Source organism: Pelodiscus sinensis, chromosome Z, assembly GCF_052426305.1.
Source record: "Pelodiscus sinensis isolate ZL-2025 chromosome Z, ASM5242630v1, whole genome shotgun sequence".
NCBI classification, from domain to species: domain Eukaryota; kingdom Metazoa; phylum Chordata; order Testudines; family Trionychidae; genus Pelodiscus; species Pelodiscus sinensis.
Window position 1 is genome coordinate 16,422,230 of NC_143085.1, and position 27,342 is coordinate 16,449,571.

The window sequence follows — 27,342 nt, forward strand, 5'->3', positions numbered from 1 at the left end:
TTCTGACTTGAACCCGTGCTGCTGTACCCGAACCGAACACAAACAAAAGAACTTCAGCTGGTCAAAGGGACAGGTATAGGGAGAGCTTGGGCATTTTGGATTGTGTCACTCTCCGGTGGCAGATCCATTGGGGCACTTCTCAGTCTTTCCCTAAGGCTGCCCGCTGCGAAGGAATCTTGGATTCTAGCAGCTAAAATCTGAGGTGTTATAAGCTCTCCCTATAAACTTATTGGGGCGCCCGTCAACCTCCACCAGGTTGCCCACTGCAAGGGACCCCGGTCTCAGCAGTTGAAGTCTCGGGTGTATAGCACACACACACACGTCTGAGAGCCTGTTGGCTGCCCTCTGCGACGGGACCCCGGTCCTAGCAGTAAAGTCACAGATGTTAAACTATTTTTCGGGGCGCCCTCCAGCCTCCTAGGCTGCCCACTGCAACGAGACTTTGCGTCTCAGCAGTTGAAGACTTGGGTGTAACACACACACACACACACTGCCCTGACCATTTCGGCTGACACTGGCCCAAATAAATGCCCTGAAAAAATACCCTGAACTTCCACGCATCTTTCACTAATGCAGACAGTGCTTACACTTACAATATTACAGTCAGACACTTTGCCAGAAATACTTTTTATTATATAGGCAGTTCCTAATGTTAGCATTGCTTGACACTTTTGTTTTCAGATTCTTTTTTAAGAACTTCTAGCTGTGCCAAACTTTCTGCATTTGGACTGAAATTTAACATGACAAGTGTCTGCCTAAAACTTGGAGGGGAGACATGCTACATCAGAGTCCTAGCCGGTTTCATACAAAGCAGTTGCAGAGACCAGGCCTATGACTCAGGGATGACTTCAAATGGAGCAGTGTGTGCTCAGCAGCTCTGACAATTAGGTCCCAAGGCATCTGTAGTGTTTAAACCTAGCAAGCACTATGAAAAATGTGTGTACAGGCAGTCCCCGGGTTACGTACAAGATAGGGACTGTAGGTTTGTTCTTAAGTTGAATCTGTATGTAAGTCGGAACAGGCGTCCAGATTCAGCCGCTGCTGAAACTGATCAGTTTCAACAGTGGCTGAATCTGGACACCAGTTCTGACTTACATACAGATTCAACTTAAGAACCCCAGGCATCCCCAAGTCAGCTGCTGCTGAAACTGATCAGCGGCTGATTCCAGGAAGCCCGGGGCAGGGGCTTCCTGTAGTCAGCCACTGGTCATTTTCAGCAGCTGTTGACTAGGGGACACCTGGGGCAGAGCAGCTGGGGTGCTGCTGGGTTGGTCCAGTGGCACCCAGAGCGGCGCTACGGGACCATCCGGCAGCGCCCCAGCTGCTGTACCACAGGCGTCCGGAGCAAAGCCGCGGAGCACGGGGGCAGCGGGACAGCCCAGACGCGCCGTGGCTATCCTGCTGCCCTCGGGCTCCGTGGCTTTGCTCTGCTTTGCTCCCCGTCCCCCTGGTCTGCAGACCAGGGGGACGGGGAGCAAAGCGGCGGAACACGCGGGCAGCGGGACAGCCCAGACGCGCGTGGCTATCCTGCTGCCCTCGGGCTCCGCGGCTTTGCTCTGCTCTGCTCCCCGTCCCCCAGGTCTGCAGACCAGGGGGAGGGGGAGCAGAGTAGAGCAGAAAGGCAGAACGCGCGTCTGGGCTGTCAGCTGGCCGCGCGCTCCGCTCTGCCCCCCCCCCCATGGTTTGCAGACCAGGGGGAGGGGGAGCAGAGCGGAGCAGAGCAGAGCGGCAGAACGCGCGGCCAGCTGACAGCCCAGACGCATCTGGGCTGTCAGCTGGCCGCGTGCTCCGCTCTGCCCCCCCCCTGCAGATCAGGGGGAGGGGGAGCAGAGCGGAGCACAGCAGAGCGGCGGAACTCGCGGCCAGCTGACAGCCCAGACGCGTCTGGGCTGTCAGCTGGCCGCGTGCTCCGCTCTGCTCCCCCTCCCCCTGGTCTGCAGACCAGGGGGAGGGGGAGCAGAGCAGAGCGGAGCAGAGCAGAGCGGCAGAACGCGCGGCCAGCTGACAGCCCAGACGCGTCTGGGCTGTCAGCTGGCTGCGCGTTCCGCCGCTCTGCTCTGCTCTGCTCCCCCTCCCCCTGGTCTGCAGACGGGGGGGGGGGGAGCAGAGCGGAGTGCGCGGCCAGCTGACAGCCCAGACGCGTCTGGGCTGTCAGCTGGCCGCGCGTTCCGCCGCCGCTTTGCTTCCTCTCCCTGGTCTGCTCGAGACCAGAGAGAGGAAGTGCCCCGTTCGTAACTGCGGATCCGACATAAGTCGGATCCGCGTAACTCGGGGACTGCCTGTATTCACAAATCATGGCTCTGCCTTATCAGTTGAGCAAGCAGGCTTGGCCCTGATGTGATACCGCAAACTTGCAACCTATAGCAATCAGATCCATTTTCATACCAAAGTTGGAAAAGCAAGCAGAATGCAAACTGTGTTCCCAACTGTAAGAGAAATATAACAGGGTATAACTATAACAACAAAAACTTCTGTTAACAAGTAGGGTTGCCAGATGGTTTAACCAAAAATACTCAACACCTCCCCCCTGGCAGCAGAAAGTTATGGTTGGGGTCGGAAGCATTGCTGTTTGGCTAGTTTAGAAGACAGCTGACTCCTTGCAAATGCCATGTTAATATACATATTGGACCCCAACTATTTATACCTTTTGATTTATACACTGACCCACTTCTTACTTCAGTTACAAGAGATTCCCTTCTTTTACTGAAAACAAAGTGTTATCCTGGTGGGATTCTTTGCTTCTCCTGCAGAACAGCAATCACCAACTCTGCAAAAGTCAGAGTGCAGATCTAGGGGCTACCTGGTTTCCCCAGTAAGGAGAAGCAGAAGAGAGACTGACTGATGAGGATAGAGAAGATTCCTCTAACATTAATTAAACATTGGGCTGAAATGCAAAGTTCAGATCCCAATGTAAATTTTCAAAGGCAGGTTGGATTAGAGCATTACTCCACTTAACCATTTGAGAATGCCAATTATTTCCTTTAAGGCGAATGTTGTCATACAGTGACCTTTTTCCTTCCAGAGCTACATTAGTTGTATATCACATTCTCAGCGCCCTCTGACTAACTCCCAATGATTTTCGTAGCTGAAGCTCCCCATCAGTAAGATATTTTCCTTCAACTATTGCCTAACTGATAGCATTAGATATATTTAGCTTCTGGATGATTATGTAAGATCTGCCCCAGAAACTAGCTTTGGATTTAACCATCCCTTTTTAATAACTATTCTGTTAATGCTTATGCTAAGAAGCAGGAAAATAATTACATTTTGCTTTTACTGTCTCACCACATCAAATGTTTAATAATAATTCTCTCCACTATTTACACTAAAAACCTGAGCTGTTTAAATAGGTTTTTAGCTGTAATAAACATATCTTATAATTCATTTTTATTCAGTTTATATAAGTAATAGAGGTAAGTAGCAAAGAATATTCAAGCACTAAGTGCAAAATAAATTCTTCAGAATCCTTCCTACAAAAACTTTAACATGAATTACATACACCTCCCACTTTGACACACAAACCATAGACAATGTTTAACAAAAATAATCATCAAATTCAAGGGTAAAGAAGTAAAATCAGGAAAGTGATATGTAACTTGGTAATTTAGAGAACTAGGAGAGCTATTTCACAGTCAAGTTATTTTTAGAAGAATGCTTGGCTAAGGCTTTAATTCATCTAGACAGAGACAGGGAAAGCAGTGTATAGAATGGAATGATATTTTAGGAAAACAATCAGAAATTATTTTAATATTTGATGTACTGTTGTTGCTGAATAATGGAATTTATGAAGCATGAACACCCAGATTAAAAACATACAGGAAGCTGAGAATGTTAGTGCTCCTATTCTAATTAGTCTGTAGAACAAAGCATGTGTTTTTTTTTATTTTATTTTATTTTGCATCAATTCTATCACTAATCAGAGCAGGAACTTGATTTCAAACATTCATTTTGGAATTGACTCAGCAACAGTTTGGAGATCTGTGACCACAGTTTTAGGTGGCTTCACCCATGCAAGTTTAGACACAGGGTGACATTTCTGGCATGTCTATACTACGAAATTATTTCAAAATAACTTATTTGAAATAGCATGTCCACATTATGGGAAGCTTCAAAATTAGTCTAAGGTAGGCTCCCTTAATGTGGACATGGTACCTCAACTTAGGGCCCCAGGAAGCACTGGGGAGTAACTTTGAATGTCTCTGGGGAGCAGTTATTTTGAAATAGCAGAAATGGACTGTCCACGTTCCTGTTATTTCAAAATAATTATTTTAAAATAAGCAGTATTCCTTGTGGATAGCAGGAGTATGGAAGCTCGGCTTGTTATTTCAAAATAAGGGAAGTTATTTCAAAATAACTCCCTAATGTAGACCAGGGCTCTGTGAAAAGACTATCTTGCTTAAGAGACTGTGTATTCCATCTCCTGGAATCATGACTGCAGGAGGAGGTCACATAGGACATATTATGACACTAGTAGGATAAACAGAAGGTAAACGGGGAGTTTCAGTGCAGAGAGTTAAGAAACTGAGAATGAGATGAGATGGACACAGTAAAAACTAAATCGGGTGGTATCAAAGAAGAACAAGCTGATAAGGAATGGTCTTGCCTAGGGCTTGAATTTCATCATTACCCATGGGTCCATTACTACAGAGACCAAATATTAAAATCACAGTCTATTTTGTTTGTCTTACACAACCTTGTATTCTCACCTTGACTACAACTTCCCCTTCTCTCTTTCTCACCTCTTTTACAGTGCTTCTCTAGTAACAGGTTTTGGATCTTTAGTAGAGCAAGAACGAATGAATTTTACAAAGGATCGAAAAAGAGAAATAATCTTTAATGTAAAAAAAGGCTTAATGAATTAAAACCCTAATATGGTATCAAAGCAGAAAATTACACAAGGAGAATAGATGGGTAATGAACTGCAGAAATACAGTACCTTTTATATTGTCCTCTTCTTTTAGTTGCTTTAGAAGAAAAATTCTCTCTTGGTATTAAGCCCAGGGAATATCTGATGATAACTGTATCTGTCAGAGAAAAAAAAGATTTCTTATTCTATGCCAGGAGAGAGAACAACTATGTTTACATAACAAATGAAATTTATGTAGTAAAAACCTTTCAATTTTCAGCCTCGTTGATTCCCACTTGTTTTCATGCACAGATGTGAATCTTTACATCTGAATGATGAAGGAGGACAGGAGAGGTACAGGAGGGAATTCTGCCTCAAAAGTCTATTCCCCCAACAAGCTCCAAGAGATCCATCAGAGTCTCTGCAGACTCTTAAGCCAGGCCTGGGCAAAACACCATCCGCAGGCTGGATCCAGCCCACCAGGCCGCGGGATCCAGCCTGCAGACACAGCAGGGAATCTCAGCAGACTCCCCTGCTTGCCCCACCCCCACCCTTTGCTCAGAAAAGCGGCTGTGGGGCTGTTTGTGTTCCACAAACTGTGAGCCCGGAGGGGTGTGGGGAGTGAGGAGTGGCGCTTCATGGCTGCCCCCAGCACAATCCCATTGGCTGGTTTCTGGCCAATGGAAGCTGCTTGTTTCAAGAACAGGAAGCACGCAAAGTACCACTTCCCCTTCCCTCAGGATCGAATTCACAGAGCTCATGGCCTTGCAGCCTATGCGGAGGCAGGGCAGGCTCCTGCCTGAGCAAGGAACTGGGCAGCTAGCCACTTGTCTCACAGGTAAATCTCCCAGCCAGAGCCTGCTTCTGGAACCCCAGCTTATTCTTCCCCCAGACCTCTACCCTCACCCCACTTCTCCCCCCTAGCCCACATAAACCACATCCTCTGCCCCCTCCTGAGCACATACCCCCTCCCAAGCAAATACTCCCTCCCAATCCTTGCACCTCAATCCCATGCCCCAGGTCACCACCCTCTCCTGCCTTAGGTCACAATCAAAAACCCTGCATCCCAATCCCCCACCCTAGATCACAACTCAAACCCTTGCACCTCAATCCCATGCCCCAGATCTGGCCTGCGAGCCCAAGTCACAACTGCCCCAGGTCACAACTGCCTCCTTCACCCAAACTCCTTCCCAGACCTCACAGGCCCTCCTGCACCCAAATCCTTTGCCCTAGGGGTGGGAAAGAGTGCCTCTGTGAGCTGGAGCCAGCCCACCAAGCCAGTTGATTCAACCCTCAGCTGCCTGGCCACTTCCCTGTCCCTAGGCCAACCGAGACCTGGGGACAGTGGAGCTGGTGTTTCTCTCTAGGCTTAGGGGTTGGGGGAAAGACTTCATGCCCTTTTTTTCTGGCTAATGGGATAGTGCTGGGTGCAGGGGCAGCAAGTGAAGCCTCTCCCCTCCTCCCCCAGGCAGCTGTTCAGTTGTTCAAACAGGACCCTGAGTAGCTGCTTTTCCTCAGCAGCACGTGGGGAGATAAAGCAAGATGCTTGCCTGAGGCTCCTCACTGTGTCCATGGGTCGGATCTGGTAGCGTGGGGGGTCAGATCTGGTCTTTGGGCCATATTTTGCTCAGGCCTGTCCTAAACTCTCCTTCTGTCATTCCTTAATTTTAATGCCTGTTCTTTCCACTAGATACACATATATGCTCCCTACAGTTTTGCTTCATGCTCCCTACAGTTTCACTCTATAGCTGCCTTTTTAGCTTTACACCCTGGCTGCAATCTGAAGTTGCAGTTCAGTTTCCAGTGGTCCCTCGAATTTTTTCTATTCATGGGCAGAATGAATAAATTTTGTTATATGCACCAACTCATGTGCAAATGTGTACCACCACTAAAACACATGCTGCTGGCTATGGGTAGCTGTGGCCACTCTGCTAATCAGCTGGGAAGCACCTGAATCTCTCCTGGCTGGCCACCCAAACACTCAGTTTGCAGGAAACACTGGTAGTCACGTAGATTAAGGACTGGTTACACTGTGTAGTTAGACTGATGCAAAGCAACTATGCTGATTTAATAAAACCATCTCCTGCAGCAGCATATAGTCACAGTGAATGTAGTTTGGTTAGTCAATAGTGAGAGCATTGATACTGATTACTTATGTCGACCATTACTGGCTTCCAGCAACTGTCCCACAATGCCCCACTCTGACTGCTCTGGTCACTGCTGTGAACTCTGCTGCCCAGGAGTCAGGTAGATCCTCTTGAAGGCCCCACACATTTTTGAAAATCTTTTTCTTGATTGCCTTGCTTGGTGAGCACACATAACAGCTCTCCACTGTTGCTTAAAGCCATCTATATAACCATGCTGGCTACAAGTTCCAAATGTGTGCCTGCCTGAAGTAGGCAGGAGATATTGGATGTCCTGGACCCAAGGAGAGGCTGGGTAAGCACAACTCAGAACCAGATGTAGCAATGTGAACATCAGGAGCGTCTCTAGATGAGCTGCCGGTAACTGGTACCCTAGGCGAAACGTGCGATCGGTGCCCCCGCCTCCAAAGCCCTCAACGGCTGTTTATCTTGGTGCCCTAGACAACCGCCTAGTTCGCCTGTATTGACAGGCTGCCATTGGTGAACATCTATGAGCAGATTGTTTGGGGAATGAAGAATTGCTATACCAGGAACCAGTAGCAAAGCTGTGTGAAAGCAAAGGAACTGAAACAGGCAAAAGGAGCTATAACAGGAAGCCAACAATGGATCCGGTGCAAAGGTGCACATTTGCCACTTTTACAAAGAACTGCAAACCATCCTCAGGAGAGACCCCATTATCACCTCCAAAGCACCATAGATACTTCAAAGGAGTCCAAGTCATAGGCCACTACTATGAACTGCAAAAAGGAGGAGGTGGACAAGGAAGAGGTGGAGGAGTATCAGGGGCAGGCAAACATGAGTTTCAGCCTTGCAGCATGCCAGGACCTATTTTTTAACCAAACACAGTCCAGCCATTCCCACTTGTTTAGCACTGGTGAGTCTGATGGAGGGGAAGAAACCACTGCTAAGTATGTAGTTTACTTTGAAATTACAGGGATGGCACCACAAAGCTGCAGGACACATGTTTTGATTTGTTAATTTTTACTCGTGACAGAAGAGGTAGTGGAGCAAGCAAGAGAAGTAAAGCTGCTATCTGATTTTCATTCCTCTCTGGAGTTAGGCAGCAGGAGCCATACACAGCAGTCTGTTTATGCGCTCTGGGAGGTCACATCAATACTCCATAGAGATCTCAATGAAACATTCGTAGAATCCTCGGGCTGGGAAGAGACCTCAGGAGGTCACTGAGTGCAGCGCTCTGCCCAAAGCAGAATCAACCCCAAATAAATCAACCCAGCCAGGGCTTTGTGAAGCCGAGACTTAAAATCCTCTAGGGATGGAGATTCCACCACCTCCCTAGGTAACCCATTCCAGTACTTCACCACCCTCCTAGGGAACTAGTTGTTCCTAATATTGAACCTAGACCTCCTCCACTAACTTGAAACCTACCAAAGGTTTCTGGGGAGGGCTACCTTCTTCCTTCAGCCACAGTAGGCCGCTTTTCCAAACCACTCAGTAATTCCATAAGCAGGCACCACTGCCATACGCAGGCTAGCAGTGTATGGGCTGGGTAGTGTCAGAATGCCAGCAGCAGCTATGCTCTTTTTGCCTTTTATCCCTCGGGATTGAGGTATCAGATAAAAACACCACCATATGTGGAGAATAGTGCCAGTACTCAGTTCTATTGCCCTATATAACTAAAATGTAACAGAATTATTGCCACGTCATTTCCCCACCCCCTGGAGGGCTATACTCACAAGGGCAGGTCCTGTGATGGGCGCCATGTTGAATCAATCCCAAGAAGTGAGATTGTAATGTTTACAACTTTTGGGGCACCAGAGGAGTGAATTCATCATCTTAAGTTTTTATTTTTGTTGTCAATACACTGACAAAGGTACCTTTGTGTGCTGTATCTGCAGTAGCTGCCTTTGCAGCTTTCACAGTGCCCTCCACACACACTGAATACCGGAGCCAGATGAGGAGAAGAAAAAAAGATGACTTGGGATGAAATGTTACAAGAGATCTTGTAAGCCAGTGCTGCATCTGAGAATGAGCACAGGGCCTGAGGAATCACCCTTGCAGATAACCTGGAGAAGAGCAGAATGGAAAGAGGATAGACTCAGGAAAAACAGAGGGATATGGAGCAGGACATGCTCACACTTCAGACAGCAGAGATGCTGCAGACTCTGGCAAACCTGCAGATTAAACAATCCCAAACTCGCTTCCATCTTCCGCCTATAGAGGACTCAATATCGGGACCTCCCCATATCCTCCTTAACACTCCAAATGACATTGGAGTCAGGGCGTTAACATTACTACTGCATCCAGGGGGAAATTTAAGACAATTACAGCTTCATATATTAACCTGTGAAAGCCAGGTTGGTGTGGGTGTACCCCAATTAAGTTTTTTCCTCTTCGTAAATTAATTAATACATTTTATTATGTTTTAAAATTATTTGTTAAACTGCCTACTTCATATTATAGAATAAAATTCTACTTTTTTAAACAAAATTCATCTTTATTGGTTCACAATATATCCTGACTGGTGCTGAGCAGGTCTGACAACAACTGATTACCTGTTACTGCACTATGTCACTGTACCCTGCTCTTGATAAAGAAGGGTTAAAATATTCCTGGGAAAGGGCTGTTGCTAGGGGACAATCATGAGAGGCCTGGTGGGAGCCAATCAGAAGCCAGGAAGGCTGTATAAAAGAGATGGCTGGCAAGACTGAGCAGACTTTCACTCTAGCCCTGGAGGAAGAAGGACCTAGTTGCCTGCTAGGGTACCATAGACAGAGCAGTGCTGGGGAAAGTCAGCGCAAGCCAGGGGACCTCCAGCCTAAGTAGTCCCAGGCTAAGGCCCAGTGACAGGGACTGGAGGGATACTAGGGTTGCTGGGAGACAGCCAAGGCAGGCAAAGTCAGTATGTCCACACCCCCTTGCCTATGTTGAGTGGCCCTGTCAGACTCCGGTTTGCCCCTGAAGTAAGGGGCCAGGTGACGACTGGTAGTAGGGTCACTGAGGCCAGAGAGCGTTGGGGATTCCCTGAGAGGGTGGATCCCAGAGCATGAAGGCCCTGTGGGACAGTACCTGGAGGGAAGGGCACTGCAGTCTAGGAGGATGCAGGTACTAATAAAAGGTGGCAAAGCCATTAACAATATATATATATATATATATATCCAACAACAACAACCCACTCCAATCCTGAGCAGAGCTAATTCCCCAGAGTGACCAGCAGGAGGCTCCATGGTCATGAGTGGCACCATGTTACAGTCACACATATCTTCATTCACAAACAATATTTATATGTGCATTGACAGTGTTATATTCCTACATACACAGCAATCACAAGAAGATTTATACCAGATTGCAGTAGAGCAAGGCCAGGTACAGCACACTACTGTAATGTACACTGCTCTGGCTTACTACTAAAACTGTCTTTTGAAGCCTTACTGAACAGCATATCTCCTCACTGAGCTCTTCTAATATCTTGTTGTTCTAGTTCAGAGACAGAAACACCTCTGCAGAAACTTTTTCTCCTTTGCTTCAGAGATATTATGCAGAACACAGCACACAGCAATAATTACTGCTATCCTTATATGTCCAGCCTTATAAATAAACAATGTCACTGATCCTTCCGATAACCAAAGGCACATTCAACTGTTGTTCTGCACCTGCTGAGCCTATAGTCTAAGCCAGGGCCACGCAACTTCGGAAGACCCAGGAGCCATAATGATACAGCATATCCTGAGGGCCGCAACTTAAGTGTGCTTCCATATATATGCAAATAGCTTCTTTCACACTAATGGGCATGAATACAAAGATTATGGTAAGACTACCCAACAGGCAGGCCTCATTTAAGTCAATTCTGCTGATATTAATAAAATGCAATATCTACCTAATTTCCACCCACATGACAGCACTTTTAATGAGCAATGACAGTCCAGGAATGTAACTACTAAAATGCATATTAACAGAAGACCATTATATTGACTTGCCGTTGTGGAACACGTTCCCAGTGGAGGTGATGTTCAAAGGATCCCACCCTCGGGCTGCGTGTTGATTCCCATGTAAACCCAAACCGTAGCATGGACCACAAATGGGCCGCATGTGGCCCACGGGCTGCATGTTGAGTAGCCCTGGTCTAAGGACTCCTTGGTGATACCCAGTGATAACAGCACGTCACTATTTTACAGATGTGTTCAGTCACTACATACATTAAAGGCTGTGAGACATTCAGAGGCTATGGCAACGTGGGGAAGAGGGGACATAACAGTACCCAAGGTAGAAAGAAAAACTTCTAGTCATCATCAAATTTACAAAGTCTGCTATGTTTTGAATTTTTTAAAAGACAAAGCATTTAAGTCTGCTAAGGTTTCTTTAAGCATAAATATATAGGTTTATTAATCTGATAGTTTGATATAGTAAAGACAGGTTTTACAGGCAAAGCCAGTATCCAAATATCCTTTACCACTAAACCACTTATGCCCAACTTCTCTTAATTGTTTTAGATCCAAAGTAACAATAATTATATTATTAGGACAGTAATGAGGAATGGGGTTGCAATGTAGCAACAGTAATGATATCCAAAGCAGATATTGCTAACTCCCTGCTTCCCATCCTATTTTTGGGAGAGTTACCATACATAAGCAGAAAAGAGGAGGTTTATAAGAACTGAAAAGTAAAATATAATGACATATACTGGAAACTAAACGAATAAATGATCTCAGTTCCCTGGTTGTATAAGATGAACAGCAATCCAATTGCCTCCTTTCCTAGAATGCTCTTTCAAAAGTCTCAGTGTAATTTCCACTTCCAATGAGATTGAGCTCTCTGATGCTGGAATCAATTTTGAGAGAAGCCTGATTAGATTTCAGTCTCACATTACTTTATGTTCTGTTCTCCATCACTTAGTTACTTCCCCTCTCCTTACTCCAGAGAGCCTCTGCTGAATAACAACTTAGCTGATAAAATATTCACTCCACCCTAATATGGCATTCACTTTAGTGGGAACTGGATCAGGCTCTAAAGGAGGAAGAGGAAAAGCAAGAATATCTTAAGTCAGAGAAAAGCTTGGGTTCATGATGAGAAGAGACACAGTTGCCCTGCAAAACCTCCAGATAGTTGAGGAATTTTTGTATGGCCCCATATGTCTTCCAGAACAACATCCATATGGGGAGTATACTTTATCACAGATCAGAATCAGACACATGGACAGAGGAAGCAGTGGGAAGGCCATACTGCCATTGTATGTGCAGAACTCAACCTGTGGACAAACAGAGAACATCAGCTGCCAGGACTCCAGTCTGGCAGTTTAAAAATCAAACCATACTTAGGCTAATTGCAGGGGCCCTCAGGGTATGTCTACACTGCACACTTATTTCAAAATAACCTGTTCTGGAATAGTTATTGCAAAAAAGCTTATTTCAAAATAGCACGTCTACACTGCAGGGAAGCCTGCCTTGGACTAATTTTTAGGCTTCCCTAATGGAGACATGCTATCTCGATTTAGAGCCCCAGGAAGCACGGAGGAGGAATAATTTGGAAGGGTTGTGCTGAGGGGCTATTTCGAAAGAGCAGCAGTGGAGCATCCACACATAATTTATTTCGAAATAGCTATTTCGGAATAGGTATTATTCCTCGTAGAATGAGGTTTACAGATTTTGGTATAAACCATCTGTTAATTTAAAATTATTTCAAAATAACCAAATGGCTGTATAGACCCTTGCACTATTATTTCAAAATAACGCTAATTATCTCAAAATAATGGTGCAATGTAGTCACACCCTCATTCTTTTATGCTGGATGCATCAGCAAATGGCCTCTTTTGAGGAAGACATTTCCTCATTTGCCATCCACTAGACCTAAAATGTAGCTAGTTATAACTACAGAACTACAGAAGGTCTGAGTCAACAGAAGACCTGATTCTCCCGCATTTACACAGCGGTGACACCACTGGCTGCAGAGGAGTTCCTTGTGATTTACAGTGCTGTAATGAGAAGGGAAAAATCAAGTCCAGAGTCACTGCAAGCCTAGAGCTTGTTGATGCTCTTTATTATAGCACTGAGTCCCTTTTTCAGTTCTTGGCTGTGGTCCATTTCAATAACATGGCCTAGGGAGAGTGCACACAAACAAACAAAGGCAGAGAGAGAGAGAGAGAGAGAGAGAGAGAGAGACACACACACACACACACACACACACATACCTCAGCTCAGAGCACAACATAACATTTAATAAAACACAATCTGTACTTCATTATTAAAATGCTACTCCATTCTAACCCTAAACTTAAAATCTCTGATAACATTAAATATCTTACAGCATTCAGATGAGAAAGGTGGAAAAAAACCTTTAATGGCTTTTCTAATTGTTTGTTCTGTCTCACTCATAACTAATTATCTCAGTCACACTCTTAAAAGATCCTTACGCTTTTTACATTCTCTCAACCACAAATATCTACAGTATTAAAAAATCAAAAGAAATTAGTGACACTAAAACCATCCATGTGACAACAAATGCAAATAAATATTTTCAGACAGAAGAAACTACCAGATGATCATAATGCCTTGAATTGCTAAAAAAGAATGGGACAATAAACATGTATCCATTAAGAATTTCTTGTCACCTTGAACGCATAACTCTGTCCAAGCCTAGACCTCTACATTCAGCTCCTCCTACAACTCTGTCCATGCTTGTTTCCTTCTCCAGATGTGTCTTCTTTCGCATCACCCTGAACACATTCAATTGCCTCCCAAGTCCATATAATATATTAAGTACTCCCTTCCTCCTTGAGACAAAGCTGAGGATAATATACCAAGGGTCAGCTTTCTGACTTGTGGGAGTAAAATATGGTCTCCCACCAAAACTGAAAAGAAGTTGAACACCATCTACATGAAGTATCTTTGAACGACTGAAAAATTCAAACAGTATGAATCCAAGTTGAATGACATGATTGGTTTTTTACCCACATGGGCCGTATCTCTCTCACATAGTTGTCCAACATTCTAAGGTGCTGTGGTCATCTCCAAATGTCTATCAATTTACCTATGAGAATCATCATAGATTTTGACAAATGAAAACAGGATGGAAAGGCCTAAAATACAGTGGCATCAAACACCTGTCCCTCACAGGCATACTACCCTGTAATGCAAAGATGAGAATAGAGAATTTGGTTCATATAACTTACGCTGTTATACTAAAATTACCAACAGAACAGCAATCCTCTCATCACATCGGCAATCTAGAATCAACCTCAGTAGACCAATTCTTTGGTCATTTACACTAGTATAAAACTGATATGAGAAAAAGAACCAAGCCTATTTGCACCAGAGCCCAATTTAACCTTTTATTTCTGTTCTCTCGGTATTAATTGTAATCAGCTCTAGTCTTCAAATGGTAAAGCATCTAGAATAGAGACTTTGAGCTGAGCTAAACAGGGGACAATTACTTCAAGTGTCCACGGTACAACATATTATTTTGTGTCTGTTGTGACTTTTTCTTTCCTTTTAGCAAGGACACAAAGAACACATCTACACAGCAGTGTTATTTCGGAATAACGGCTTGTTAGTCCAAAATCATGTTGTGAGAGTCTACACAGCAAGCCTGTTATTTTGAAATAATTTCAAAATAACGGGCGTCTTACTCCAGATTCTGTAACCCTCATTGTACAAGGAGTCCGCCTATTCCGAAACAGCTATTTCGGAATAGGGCATGTGCCGACAGGGAAGCTGGAGTTATTTCAAAATAAGTGGCCTCCAGGAAATCCCACAGGTGCCCTGCTGGCCACTCAGTCCACACTCATCAGTACTCTATAGCTTCCCCTCCCCAGCAGCCCTTAAAGTTGCAGCCTCATGGGAAACAGTATGTGGCACACAGCAAGCCCTGGCAACCCCGAGCCACACAGAAACTGTCAGACCAGTGCTTTCTGTCACCATGAATGACCCCATTGCTCCCACTGAGCCCTCCACGGCTGCAAGGGAACCAACAGCCAACTCCCAGGACCCTGCCCGGGGAAAGAAGAGGCATATGCCTTCCTGGTCTGGTGCAGAGATCCTGGACCTCACTGAGGTCTGAGGAGAAGAGGCAAACCTCCAGGATCTTTGCAGCAGATGCAGGAATGTGGATGTCTAAGGCCAGATGGCCGATAGCCTGGTCACCAAAGGCCACAGGAGCAGGTGTGCAAGAAAGTTAAAGAACTTAGGCAAACCTATGCCAAGGCCAGGGAGCGCAGCTCTTGTTTCAGGGCAGCACCGCAGGATTGCCCATATTACACACAGCTCCACGATATCCCTTCTGCCCCTTCATTGTGGACACAGGGCTGGAGACTCCTGTTGTCGCCTTTCCAGGGGCAGACCCAATGAAGAAGAAGAGGAGCTAGATGAGGCCAGCACCAGTTCACTGCCTGCCAGCCAGGAGGTCATGCTTGGCCTGGAGCCAGAACCCCCATCCCAGGATGTCTACTGGGCATCATCTGAAGCCAGGGAAGGCCCCTCAGGTGAGTGCCATTACTTTTCCTAGACACACACGGGTGGAGGTGGCGAGCAGCGAGGGGCTGCTATATGCTCCTCACTCAGCCTTCCTGGCTGGGGGATCACGCAGCAGCTTGTGCATGTGGGAGCACATGGAGCACTGGTCCAGGGAGCACAGCCCCAGGAAGCAGCAATAGAGGACCCTTGTGCTCTGGCGCACAGGGTGTCGGGGGAGTCCTGCCTTGCTCCCAACACCAGGGTGGGACACTCTCCACCCTCCCACCACAAGGCACTACTAGAAGGAGGCTGGGGACATGAAGACACACACACACACAAAGCAGTGCAGCACACGGCACACGGGCATGCCCGCACACTTGGGGAAGCATCTGCTCACAGGGACAGTACAGCGAGGCACAGGAGCATCTGCCACTCACCCAACACACACACTCCTTGCCCCCCTCTCCTCCAGAGGACAGAGTTACAAGTCCTTGTACTCTGGGATACCATCACTGCTGGACCCAGCATATGCACGGTACAGAGAGAAGCCCATCTGCCCCGTGATCCCTCTCCTGCCTGCAGGTTCCCGGTATGGCCAGCACCTTCCCAGGCCTGCTTGTCCCAGGGACATGGGGATAGTGAGACTCCCCGCTAAGACATCTGTGTCCCTTCAGGAAAGGGACCCATTGTTTTGGCCACAGATGGCCTTGCTCGAAGCACATTGCCTTCATCTGACCTGTGGGCTTTTGGTCTTAGCTCAGGAATGGGGGCCAGGCTCCATGCACAATGTCTCCCAGAATTACTGCCCATCTCTTTGTTCTCCACAGCTGAACCAGCTGCGAGAGGGGAGCGGTTGACACCTCCTGCGCCATCCTCCCGATCCTGCATGACCCGCTGGTGCCGGGGAGCTGAGGACCTCCGGAGTGTGCATATCACTGGCTTACAAGCCCTGCAGCAGTCCTTGGACTGGCAGGACCGGAGACTGGACAAGGACCTCCAGCTGCACTGTGATGCCTGGAGAGGCTGATGCAGCAGGGCTGATCCATCTGCATGGTCTTCAATTGCCTGGTGCCTGCTCCCACCACGGCTCCTGCCCCTCTGGCTTCTCCTCCTAGCCCTCCCCTGTGGCCTCCAAGGTCTCCGCACATGAGGTGGTGGGGCCATTCGATGCAGACACCACTCCCAGATCCTGCCCTGAGCCTCTCCTCCCCCTCTTTCCCTTTCCACTTCTTTCCCCAGTCCCTCCCCAGTTACATCTGCCCCAATAAAAAAAAACAGAGTTTATTGTTTCCAAACCAAAAGTGTACCTTATTGTCTGAGCAGGGGAGGAAAGGAAGAGGGGGGAAGGGAGGGCAGGGGAAAGCAGGGGTGTGGGAGGAAAGGCAAAGAGAGGAAATGCACAAGCCCCTTGTGGGGAGGCTCAGGAGAGTGTCACTGGGGTCCTTGAGTGAAACTCTCAGGCCTCATGTATATGAGGATAGCCCCCTCATGGGCTTGCTGGATAGCCCCCTTAGCGGCTGCTCAAAGGCCCTGCCAAGCTGGTCAGCCTCTGCTCCCCACCCTGGTAGGAATGTTTCCCCGTTGCTTTCACAAATATTGTGAAGGACACAACATGCAGCCACCACCTGGGGGACGTTCTGTTCACTGAGGTCCAGCAGGGTGAGGAGGCAATGGAACCTCCCTTTGGGATGCCTGAAGGCACCCGCAACAACAATACGGGCCCTGCTGAGCCTGGTGTTAAAACATTCCTTAGTGGGGTCAAGGTGTCCCATGTAGGGCTTCATGAGCCAGGGGAGAAAAGGGTAGGCTGCATCCCCTATAATACAGATAGGCATAGCATGTCCCTGACCCTGATGGTCTGGTCAGGGAACAAAGTGCCGGCGTGTGGCTTCTGGAAGAGGCTGGAGTTTCAAAAGACATGTCTGTTGTGCACCATCCCTGATCATCTGATGCGGATGTCCAGGAATCGGCACTGGCGGTCAACAAGGGCCTACAGGACTAACAAAAAGTACCCCTTCCGGTTAATGTATTCAGATGCCCGGTGGTCAAGGGCCTGGATGGGGATATGAGTGCTGTCAATAGCCCCCCTGCAGTTGAGGAAGCCCAGGGCGGCAAATCTGGCTATGATGTCCACATTGTCCAGGTTGATGACTCTGTGCAGGATGGTGTTGATGGCCCTCATCACCTGCAGAAGGAGACAAACAAACAGAGATTCACAGAGTTGCCAGGGCCCTTGAGAGTCCCCCGAGGCCAATTTCCCTGTTCCCCTCCCCCCACCAAACACACCAGGAGCAACACCAACTTGCTCATTCATCACCCGGGCTTTGTGAAGATTGGACTGAACAATCTCTTGGGGAGGGGGCTTCCACCGTACCCCCACCCCCTTGTGTAGGAAACTCCATTCAATAGTTCAGTTCACCACCCTCCTGGGACAATAGGCTGAGAGCAACACACCTGCATGACATGGCCCTGACGGTCGATCTCCCCACGCTGAACTGGTCCCCAACAGATCGGTAGCTGTCTGGCATGGTGAGCTTCCAGATGGCAATGGCAATGCGCTTTTGGAGGGAGATGATGGGTCGCATCTGGGTGTCCTGTCGCCTGAGAGCAGGGGCGAGCCACTTGCACAGCTCCAGAAAGGTGTCCTTCCACATACGGAAATTCTGGAGCCACTGCTGGTCGTCCCACCACTCCGGGACAATCTGGTCCCAACAGTTGGGGCTCGTGTCCAGAAGTGGCGGTGCACAATGTGCAGGGGAGGGCGGGTGGGATCAAGCTGCATAAGCAGCGCCCGGAGAGGGGTGAGGAGGAGAGGAGTGAGGAATTGCCCCACAAGGAGCTCGGGGTCCTGTTCCTGCAGGGCCAAGAAGGCAGCCCTCAGAAACTGCAGCAGGAGGTCCACAAAAACGTATAAGAGCCATCAACTGCTGGGAAGCATCTCTGGCTCTATGGCAGGAATGCTGAGGTGCCTGCAAGAGCAATCACAGAAGGCAAAGAAAAGGCTTTGCTGTCCCTCAATGAAGTAGACAAAGGAGAAGAGCCTGAGACACAGCTGTATGGAGGGAGGGTCCCTTTAAGTATGAGCCTCAGATAGCCCCAGGCAGTTGCTCCAAGAAGAGAGAGTTGTCCTGTTGTCCTTCCTGAAGTGCTTTTGGGTGGTCATAAATGTGATTCATTGTCCAATGAGTGTGGAGACGCTATTTTGAAATAGGTCAGTGCCATTTCGATTGGCATTTGCTATGTAGAAGTTCTATTTTGAAATAAGCTATTTCAGAGTATTTCCTCCCAAATAGCTTATTCTGAAATAAGCATGCAGTGTAGACATGCCCAAAGGGATAAACAGAGAGAATCTCTTGGGGTATGTCTACACTACCCCGCTAGTTCGAACTCGGGTGGTAATGTATGCATACCGAACTTGCTAATGAAGCCCGGGATTTGAATTTCCTGGGCTTCGTTAGCATAAAGCCGGCGCCGCCATTTTTAAAAGCCGGCTAGTGCGAACCCTGTGCCGCGCGGCTACATGCAGCACGGGCTAGATAGTTCGAACTAGCTAGCCATTCCGAACTATCTGTACGCCTCGTTTCACGTTCCTTGTTCCACGTTCATCCGTTCCACGAGGCGTACAGATAGTTCGGAATGGCTAGCTAGTTCGAACTATCTAGCCAGTGCCGCGTGTAGCTGCGCGGCACGGGGTTCGCACTAGCCGGCTTTTAAAAATGGCGGCGGCGGCTTTATGCTAATGAAGCCCGGGAAATTCAAATCCCGGGCTTCATTAGCAAGTTCGGTATGCATACATTACCCCTCTAGTTCGAACTAGCGGGGTAGTGTAGACATACCCTTGCTGATTTTTCTAAGCTTTCTCTTGTTTTAACTCCCACACTTGTTGGCAGAATTCTTGTCATTGTATTCCATAAATCCATGTCATTTTAACTAAAAGTATACGCTGGCTTTTATATAAAAGTATCAATAAAACAAGAACAAACACCATAAGGAATCTCATACAGTCAAATATGTGGGTGTGCGGACTCTGCTGCAGGAACATACAAAATGGTAGCAGTGAGCTAGATCTCTCAAATTAGTACTGTATACTAAACACAAGTTGCAACAGATAGAAACTATACATACTATGCTATACATATTATAAATTGTAAAACTTCATATATTTGTATAATGCCTTTCATCCAGAAGACACAGACTCCAAGCTAGCTATCTGAATTGCTAATACTTGTTTAATTATTAAGAATTAATTTTTAAAAAGATATTTTGTGCAAATTATGGTTTTGAACTCCCTTGAAAACTCTTTCTCACTGTTAATTATAATGTATATTGGTGAGTTACCACAGAGAAGACCATCACAAATCAAATGAATAACAGATATAAACCTGAGCAAAGGTTAGAAAGAAATCAGTAGCAAAATTTCTAGAAAATTACAGAAAGCCTTAATAATGGTTCATTCATCAGTTAAAAGTGCCTGCTGGATAAATATCTGCATCTTTCAAAATAGATGTTAAGGGTGAGAGCTGCTATTACCAGCAAATTGTATATAAATATTACATAAGAAGAGAACAAAAGCACATCAGTACGCATATATGCCATAAACAAGAACTATGGCTTTCTAAAATGTCAAGACATAAAATGCACAGCAGCCTATAAAATGTCACCCAAGTCATTACAAGATGGCAGTGATGTAAGTCATTTATTAAGGAAATGCTGTCTAAATTAAGGTTGGAAAACTAAATGCACCTATTTCCCATTGTAGATTCAGACAGTAATTTGCTGAAACAGTAATTTTTAATTTACCATGTTTCTACCCTCAAGGAAAATTTTAAAAATCTGTAACTACAAAAAGCTAACACAAAGCAACATTTCACATTAACTTAATATGACACCAGCAAGTAAATTTAAACTAATCTTAGGCATTAAAGAAACTGTCAAAATTTCTGTGCATTTGTAAATTAAGGTATCAAACTATATGTGAGTTAGATCAGGGCAACCTCTTCCGAATATGGAATGGAAAACTACTCTGCAACTGACAATTTTGGGATATTTATATATTTAAAAGGCAGCATTTCTGAGATTAGTTTTCCAATATGCCATACGGATTAGCAATTTACACAACTGTAAGGTTTGCAAAATCCCCTGAGTAACCATAAACTATACATTTCAAACTATCTGATGCTAATATACAATAATCTTTCTATGAAGAAACAGCTGAAGTCTGATATTGTTGTAAAAGTTACTGATTATAAACAAAAGACATCTAGAAATGGAAAAGTAAATAGATGTTTCGTGCATAATGTGCACTGGACACACATAATGTTTTAATAACCAAGTTCAAATAATTATATAGAAAAACAGAACTATGTAAACAAGACTGTCAAATAAACCTTGAAGGAAGCAATTAAACTATACTTAAATATAATTTTAAAGAAAATGTAATTTAAGTTTTGCAACCTAATATGCACAAGGTCCAATTAAATTAAAATGAAACCTTGTAGACAAAATTTTAAAATAAGTTTTATTATACTATATGCTAATATTAAGTTTCATTTAATTTACGTGATGCTCTGTAAATACACCCTAATCCAGAAGAATAATTCTCCATGGCATAGCCAGACAGACCCTTCTAAACACACATAATAGTAGAGGAATATCACAAATGCATTACGTTTTAAGCAAGGATTGCTTTTCACTCCCTTTTAAATTATATTGAAATTTTAATTCTGAAAGTGATGATCCAGCTCTGGTAGTTCTGTAATTTAGTGTCAATGAAGTTCTTAAGTAGTGAACAAAGTTCTGGCTGCAATTAGTTGATTATATAGCTAACTGAGAAATTATTTTTGTGGACCTGTTACTATTTCAATAAGAGTTTTGCTTAAGTAAGAACTGTATAATAGGGCCTCTAATAACTAATTAGCAAATTCAGGCCAACAACACTGAACATCAGCAGCTTCCATATATTCTTCTTCCTCTTTGAATAAAGATGTGTAAATAGGAGTTTCTCAGTCTGAGCAACATTCTGAATTCCTGCCTAGCTCAGAAGTAGGCCAACTTGAGCAGGGGATGTCAGCCAACAGTGTTTAGCCCACAAAGGGAACTTACACTGTTGTGTGGCTTTTGGATACTAGATCTGTGTAATTAAGCATCCAAAGGCACTGGAGGGACTTCAAAAGTCAAGGGGGCAAGCAATCAAAATGGGCTAAATCTGAGTGGCACTGCAACCCTGTGCACCAGGAAGTAACTCTACTCTTGCACATCAAGCCTGGCCATCCCTCTATTATAACAGAGTTGTGGCCAATCCAAGTCTGAGTGAATGGTATTGCATCCTAGTGTCCTGGGTCATATTGTTGCTCAGATTTGGTCCACTCACCCATCCCTCATTAAGGCAGTTAAAGGGGCTCCACTGTTATGCCACACAGCTCAATTCAGATGTCCAAAGGTGAGTCTGCCCCATCCCCCACACTTCATTCTGCCCCTTTCAGGTTTATATTCGCAGAAGTGTTGTGGCAGGAGCACAGAACCTCAAGCCCAGGGGCCAAACGTAGCCCCGACTTGTCTGAATCAGATACCTGCGGCTCAAGGCCCCCCAGCATTAGGGAGCCTGCCCTGGTGCCAGCCCCTCCCACTTCTCCCGCTGTCCCACTGTGGGGCTAGGGTTGCCAGATGACTGAAACAAAAATACCAAACCCTCCCCCCCCCACAAAAACACCGGAAAAAAATGTTGGTGAAGGAAAAAAAGGGGGGGGGGGCAACTCCAAGAACCTGGATCAATGCTAGGGGTTACCAGATAGTCATTTAAAAAAAAACCCCAAAAAACGGACACGCTTCATTTGGGGGATGGAGCGGCCAAGAAGGGAGTGATGATGGCTGGGAAGGGGGGGGCCTGGAAACAGCTAACAGGGGAGGGAACGGGGCTGGCCAGAGGAGATGGGGGGGCCAACGGGAAGCAGGTCTGGTCATGATGAGGGGATGGGGGTCAGGCGGAAAGGGGCTGGCCGCAGGATATCGGGGAGGGGGGACCGGCTGGGAGGGGGTAGGGCTGGAAAGGAGTAAGGGGGGGATGGGAAACACAGCTGGGGGCAATTGGGGGCCGCAAGGGTGGCCGGCGGGAAGGGGGGGCGGGAAGCAGAGCTGGGGGGTGCAGAGGCGCTGGCCGGGGAGATCAGGAAGAGGAACAGGCCAGCGGGAAGCGGAGATGGTGGGGGGACAGGGAGCCTGGCCGAGGAAGATCAGGAGGGGAAGTGAGGTAGAACCGGCTGGCTGGGAAGGGGGGCAGCAAATTGGCCGGCAAAGAGCAGGACTGACCTGGGCACTTGCTGCCTGTCCCGCGCAGGCTCCCGGCGACGCACGAGCAAGGAGGAGGCTTCCCCTCCTCCTCACACTCAACCGACTGAGGGAGCCCAGCGGCAATCATGGTGCGCAACCGTCTGGTGTGCAGCTGGAAAAATCAGAAAATACTGGACATTGCACATGTCCGGTATTTTCTGATTTTTTTTACCGGACAGAGAGTGCAAATACCGGACACCTGGCAACCCTTTGTGGGGCTGAAGCACATAAATCCACTAGCCTGGGACCTTCTGGCTCTGGTGTGCAATGGGAATGTGGGGATCATCTTTCTCCTTCTCAGTTGGGGACCACATCAGTGAGGGCTTGTTTTAGGCTGGGGGGAGGGGTGGCTTCTCATTTGTGTGCGGCCTGTGACTGATTTTTCTGTGGGACAGTGGTCCCCAACCCAAAAAAGGTTTTCCACCCCTGTGTTATGGGAATACCCCTGTTTTAAAAGACAAGGGGAAAATGGCTCTTTACCCTCCCACCTTGTTACATGTGAGTTTCTGTCTCTGTTCCATCGCAAACCCAGCTCTCACCACAGCATGAAAATTCCCATGGAGACTGCTCCAAGGCAAGTAGGGCACTCATAGTTCTCTGAGATAACTTTAAAAAGTTTGTATCTTGGTTTGGAAGAACATGGAGATCCATCACATTCCCTCCCTCTCTGAAGGAACTCCCTCCAGCAAGCCAAGATCCCCTCCTTCAACCAGCTTTTCTACTCCAATAACCATAGGCCTCCCCTCCATATGGTAATAAATCTGTACCTCACCCCCATCCTACCTTTGAAGAGTCCACTGCAGAACTCAGTAGACTTTCTTCTAGACCAGGCATGTCCAAAGTCCGGCCCGCGGGCCAATTGCGGCCCGTGTTCCGGTTTAATATGGCCCCACAGGTAATTTGGCAATATCTATCTTTTATGGCCCCCAACGAATCCATATGTATTGAGATGAATACATTGTAAAATCTCAGTTAATGTCAGTTGGTCTAAATCAGTTATAAATATATTTGGACACAACATGTATACTTGGTGTTATGTTCCTGTTCATATTTTTTGAACTTAAAAGTTGACAGACAACCTTTATTACCAATAATATGTAATGTACTTTACAATGTTCCTGACATATATTTCAGCTTCCTGGATTTTTTTTTCATCTGGCCTTCAGATATGAAAGGCAGAGTGATTTAACACCTGTTTAGATTTGTCATCCATGTGATGAAATGAAAAGTATGCCGTTTGCAATAAACTTTGCATAAAATAGTTAATTTGCGTTTAATTTTAATGGTTCAAAGAATGTCAGGCAAAATGGTCGGCCCTCACGCATGTTCACTTCATAAAATCTGGCCCTCTTTGAAAAAAGTTTGGACACCCCTGTTCTAGACCATAGCTACCATGCTCAGCAAACATCAAGCCCTCAAGAAGAACTAATGTGTAATGGACAACTATGTGGAAGACATCAAGGCCTTTGTGAGAGGTTGTAATGGGGAAAGTTTAGGTTCATTCAGGGAACTATTAAGGCTATGCTTGTGTAGTTCCCTTACTAAAGGGGCCTCTGTTTTTTTCCCTGGAAAGATCCTGTGTGCTGCAATCCAGACTACAATTCCTATGAGCCCTTGGGAAAAACAGGAAGGCAGGACTCTTGTGGGGGAGATGACTGTCTCTCCATGTGCATGGAGAAGAGAGGCCTAGCAGTCTGGGACTCTGCCTTGGAGTTTGGAACCCAAGAGGAGCCAGGTTGCTGCCAAGGAGATTGATCCAGTCCAGGGGCTGTTGGATGCAGCTACAGATCAGGACTAGATGCCTCTTGGAACGGGGATTTAGCAGGCTGCTTCCAATAGGCACAGCACGAGGCAGTAAGTTTTGGGCCTTGTTGAGAAAGTGCTGCCTGAGACAGAGCTGCTGTCTAGCCTGGACAGAATCTCCACTACAGCTGCAACATCAGTGTGCCAAAGCAAACATCTGGACTGTGAGTCCAGGGGTGTGCACACTCTGGGGGGAGGTCACTGTTGTACAGATATTAGCTATATGAGCTTCAATTATTGTTATGTTTTGTTAATGCTATTCATTTACAAAATGGCAAATGAAATTTAATGTGGATAAGTGTAAAGTAATGCACACCGGGAAAAATAATCCCAACTATACTTACAGTATGAAGGGGGTTAATTTGGCTACGACAAATCAGGAAAGAGATCTTGGAGTTATCGTGGACAGTTCTCTGAAAACTTCCACACAGTGTGCAGCGGCGGTCAAAAAGGCAAATAGGATACTAGGAACTATTAAGAAAGGGATAGAAAATAAGACACAGAATATCTTACTGCCCCTGTATAAAACTATGGTACGCCCACATCTTGAATACTGTGTACAGATGTGGTCTCCTCACCTCAAAAAAGATATTTTGGCCTTGGAAAGGGTTCAGAAAAGGGCAACTAAAATGATCAGGGGTTTGGAATGGGTCCCATATGTAGAGAGGTTAAAGCGAGTGGGATTTTTCAGTTTAGAAAAGAGGAGACTCAGGGGGGATATGATAGAGGTATATAAAATCATGAGTGATGTGGAGAGGGCGGATAAAGAAAAGTTATTTATTAGTTTCCATAATAGAAGAACTAGAGGACACCAAATGAAATTAATGGGTAGCAGGTTTAAAACTAATAAAAGAAAGTTCTTCACACAGCATGTAGTCAACCTGTGGAACTCCTTGCCAGAGGAGGCTGTGAAGGCTAGGACTATAACAGAGTTTAAAGAGAAGCTAGATAATTTCATGGAGGTTAGGTCCATAAAAGGCTATTAGTCAGGGGATAGAAATGGTGTCCCTGGTCTCTGTTTGTCAGAGGCTGGAGAAGGATGGCAGGAGACAAATCGCTTGATCATTGTCTTCGGTCCACCCTCTCTGGGGCACCTTGGTGCTGGCCACTGTTGGCAGACAGGCTACTGGGCTAGATGGACCTTTGGTCTGACCCAGTACGGCTGTTCTTATGTTCATTGCTAAATCTGTTAATCCCTGTTTATTTAAGTTAAGTAAAGATTGTTTATTTTAAAGTATTCTATTAGATGTATATGATTTGTAGCTGTTCTGGAATTAGATCCAGATTTATGTTGGAATGAGTATGTTTCTGGAGGCTCTCAAGGCACACCAGTGAGTGTGTACAAGGCCAGCCAGGTGGAGGAACTGCCATTCTACATTCATTACAAGCAAGGGACTGCAGCAAGGGGGTGCATAGAGCTTTCCCCAACTAACCACCATCACCACTGGGGTGATCAGGATCTCTTTTGGGTTAAAACGTCAGGCGCCCAGGCTCACCTGTGAGTGTGACCTGCTCCCCAGTAACCCGAGGAGGAAAAGGGGGGTTACACTTGTATAAGCACATCGATTCCTAATCACATTTTTTTTATCTGAAATTAACTACTCATATGTCAAACAGTTGTTATAGAAACAGTACCACGTAGAAGTTTTAATAAGTAACATCCAAACAAATTAAAAATTATACTTGCCAAGAACAAGCAGCACTGAAAATCATTCCTCTTTAACAGAATGCATTACATAAGGTTTTGTCATGAACAGTTCATCAATCAAGAAGATGAATTTACCACTTGTGAAGAGCTGAGTATAAGTACTGTAATTTTTTTCTTATTTTAACAGCTTACTAATTCTTTTCTCTTTTTAACAAAACTTCATAGTTTAAAACAGCTTACTCAGATCTCAACACAAATAGAATAGTAGGGTCATAAATTTACATTTCAATATAAAAATTATTTTAACTTAGTACAACAGAAATAACAAGTGATGTAGTAGATTCATGGTGCTCTGCAAAACAGCCAATCCTTTATTAAAAGAATAATAACTTTAGTAACTTTTATGAGCAGTATATTTTGACCTTCAAGATATATACACAAAATGTTCTCTCATATATGAAAGAAATAGAGTTGCTTTATATGATCAAACTAAATTTGAAAAGCTTCTGCTGAGGATCAAATACTACTTTAAAAACATTGTTTTAAATTCACTGGGAGAACTGCACAGCTTCTAAATTACCCCAGGAATATTCATTCACTCCCAGTAGAAAAATTCTGCTCTTCTGCTTGGCCAGTTGATCCCCTGGTGAACAAAAGGCTTCTAATTCCATCCCTACTCAGTTCTTCAGTCAAATGAGGTTTAGGGGAGGGAAGTAGCTTCAGAGCCTGGCTCCCTAAATCTGGGTTACTGATATGCACTTTAGCCATCCCAACTGCAGAATAGATAGGGAATGAGGAGTGAAAACTAGAAAGGAAGAAACCAAATAAAAATGTCAGAAGAGGACAAAGGAGGGAGTGAACAGCGAAGAAATAAGTTGTTAAGTTTTAGAGTGGATGGCCATGTTCAACGTTCACTGCTGGAGGCCAGGTTCTAATTCCAGAAGTGAATTCTGCCCAGCATTGTATATGAATTTCTTGCAATTAGCACTTCAATTCACTGTAATTTAAAGCAGCTGGCAACCAGATGAAACCATGGGAGATATTTCAAAATGTTTTGATGAGATATAGTAAGATTTTTTCATAGAGAAAAAGGGAATTTTAATATATTTGTATCACAACTACAGATTGAAGCTCTCTGGTTCAGGACTCTTTCTGAACTCCTAGGCAGCCCCA

At 45.7% G+C, this 27,342-nt stretch overlaps 1 protein-coding gene across 7 annotated transcripts in view; it reads right to left on the reverse strand.

Moving 5' to 3' along the window:
- The window catches only part of ARVCF (ARVCF delta catenin family member), a 603,575-nt gene that overhangs the window by 361,419 nt on the left and 214,814 nt on the right, over positions 1-27,342 (reverse strand). For all 7 annotated transcript variants that reach the window (XM_089775246.1, XM_075898325.2, XM_075898321.2 and 4 more), the window contains one exon: positions 4,937-5,024. The gene's annotated coding sequence lies outside the window, so the exon portion shown is untranslated. The remainder of the gene's footprint in view (positions 1-4,936; positions 5,025-27,342) is intronic.